General features: G+C 46.3%; 1 pseudogene; it reads right to left on the reverse strand.

Moving 5' to 3' along the window:
* Positions 1-464: 464 nt before the first annotated feature.
* LOC121863444 lies at positions 465-637 on the reverse strand (annotated as a pseudogene).
* Between the last annotated feature and the right edge of the window lie 2,115 nt (positions 638-2,752).

Consider the following 2,752-nt stretch of genomic DNA (forward strand, 5'->3'; position numbering starts at 1 on the left):
AGCGAACTCGTAACAATGGTTTAAATTAGACAAATTTAGATTTAGGCGTGAAATAGGTAAACACTGGTTTGGAAACAGAGTAGTGGATGAATGGAACAAGTTACCAAATATCATCATTAACTCGAATACGCTGAATTGCTTCAAACATAGGTTGGATGCTCATATGAGCAATTGGGGTTGGGTGTAAACGGGACTGCCCAGTATGGGCCAATAAGCCCGCTGCAGTTTCCTCCATTCTTATGTTCTTATCCATGTTTGTCACATCATACTCATGCATGTGTAACTCCGCATATTGTAACCTACCAAGGACCGAATAAACGGACAATTACATCCTGCTTTTTTGCAACCCAGAAAGAAGTCGCACCTGTGTCTGACCGTGACATATATACAGCGATTATAAGACATTATATGCCCATGGCCATCTTTAAATAAAATGTAATATATTTGCTTTAATTTCTCCCCATGGGGAGTGGACCGATCCCGGAGATACTGCAATACCGGGCCGATCCGCGGCAAAGGTGGAGCAAGCCCCTAGCACTTCGCCATGATCCAAAAATCAGTTTAATATCGAAGATCCCACATGGGGATCGTATCAGATATTAAGCTGATAAGAACAGATTTTATTTAAAAGAATGATACATTGTTTTTTATTTACAATAGTTTGGGTATTCCAGTAATTTGTGACAATTGGCTGACTATCTATTACATTTTATACATAGTGTTCCTATTCCACTAACTAGAACCTATTCTTTCTTCTATCTTGACTTTGGGTTTATTTCACCCTACATACTGTCTAGCCCCTGAGGTATGTTCTATATAAATCATTCTCGACCAGCGAATGGCATCACTTACACACAGTTTCCTGAAGAGGCGCAGGTATCCCTTTGATGCCAGTCTCTTCATCAGCTTCTCGTTCTCCGGGTCGTATGCTCCCAGGGGTCCCACTATGAATGCAGCCACCTTCACCTGCTGGTATTGTCTTCTCATCTCTGCTGCCAGTTCTGCATACTTTTCTTCTTTCCTCAGTCTTGCTTCTTTAAATGCCTCTTGTCCATTCTCGAATGGGCAGGTGACGTCGATCAGGATCACTTCTCGGTTCTTTTCAATCACCAGGTCTGGACGTCCATTGTCTGATGCTCCTGGTACTCGTTCATTTGCCGACATGACCTTCCAATGTCGACCTTCTGCGGCTTTTCGTACTCTATCCACCAGGGCATTATGTCGCTTTTGCATGGCTCGAGAGTGTATCATGCAGTGGTTTACTACATGTGGGAGCGTTTCTTCTCTATTGCACCGACGACATCTCCGATCCCTATTCTGGCCTCGCTTCGCTCCATTGACGGGGAGTAGGTTCAGTCTTGCTCGGTGTATGAAACGCCAGTCTGCGAAGGTTGTATACGCTCCATTTCGAACAAAAGCTGATGATGCTCTCTCTTGTGCTACGAGCTTGATCACTTTCCCTTGGTCAGGCTTATTCTGCAGAACTTCATCTCTCATCTGTCGTCGCTGGCTCCGGATGGTTTTGGCTACCTTCCTTCTATCTTTTTCTTCAATGATGGAGTCCGTGCATTTTATCTTGATGTTGTCTCCTCCCTCTGCTATCCAGGAAACCCCCATTCGGCCTGAGGCACACCTGGCTCTAGACCAGATGGTTTGGTGGTCTCCTCCTCGCGTTTGCATCTCTCCCTGTGTTAAGTACATGCATGCGTCGGTCATGCTTGGCTCCTGTCGTGTTGTCATTGTTGCCACTCGCCGGCATTCTTCTCTGGCTATTTCCCTGACGTCAGGATCCGGTGACGTGAGTAATTTATATGCGGTATCCACCAGGAAAATGTCAGAGTCTTCTGCCGCGATTGGGACACCACACGCTCCAGCTTTACTGCTTCCGTACAAGTACTCATTCGACGCTCTTGACGGTAGATGTAGCGTGTGTTTAAGCATTGCCTTCATTTCGTTGTCCAGGTGTGCCCAGTCAGTTTTCCTCAGTTGCCAAGTCCTCATTGCATGCACTCCTGCCGGGAACATGAATGTCTTGACTGCATCTATTCTCTGCCACGGTGCTAGCTTGCTTGTCAGTATTTTGGTCCCGAGTTGCATTAGTTCCTCTACTGTTTGGATGTTTGGCAGAAGATGGAACCCAACTGGTCGTCCCAAGAAGAGCGTTGCTTCGCCATCGCTCTTCCATTGGATGGGCGTTTCTCCCACGTAGAACTGTGTCTGGCGCATTCCTCGAGGTCTTCGTCCAGACAGGTGCAATGATGAGCTTTTGCTAGGATTTAGGTCCAGTCCCATCATACTGCATTGTTCTGTTGCTATGTAGAGGAGTTGCTGTAGATTATCTTGCTGTTTTGTAATGATGGTTATATCGTCTGCATATGCTAAGCATGGGTGCTTGTGCTGTTGGTCCAGTATCATTCCTTCGGCCGCGATTTTCCGCAACAGTGGTTCGACCGCTATATTGAACAGGAGACCACTTATTGGGCACCCCTGTTGCACACCGCATTGCACTGGTATCTCTTCTGTTTCTCCTTCCTTTGTTAGTATTCTTGTCGTCTTGCCACTGATGATGTCTCCTGCTACTGTTTCAAAATCCCGTCCCACCCCTATACGGTTGAGCGCTCTTTTAATGAGGTCCAGTGACACTGAGCCAAATGCATTGGTCAAGTCGAGTGCTGCTATGCAGGTATCGCCATTGTTCCGTCGTGCATCGTCCATGTGATGTTGAAGTATGTAGTTGTGTTCTATCACCCCA

Source organism: Homarus americanus, unplaced genomic scaffold (assembly GCF_018991925.1).
Source record: "Homarus americanus isolate GMGI-L3 unplaced genomic scaffold, GMGI_Hamer_2.0 scaffold33638, whole genome shotgun sequence".
NCBI classification, from domain to species: domain Eukaryota; kingdom Metazoa; phylum Arthropoda; class Malacostraca; order Decapoda; family Nephropidae; genus Homarus; species Homarus americanus.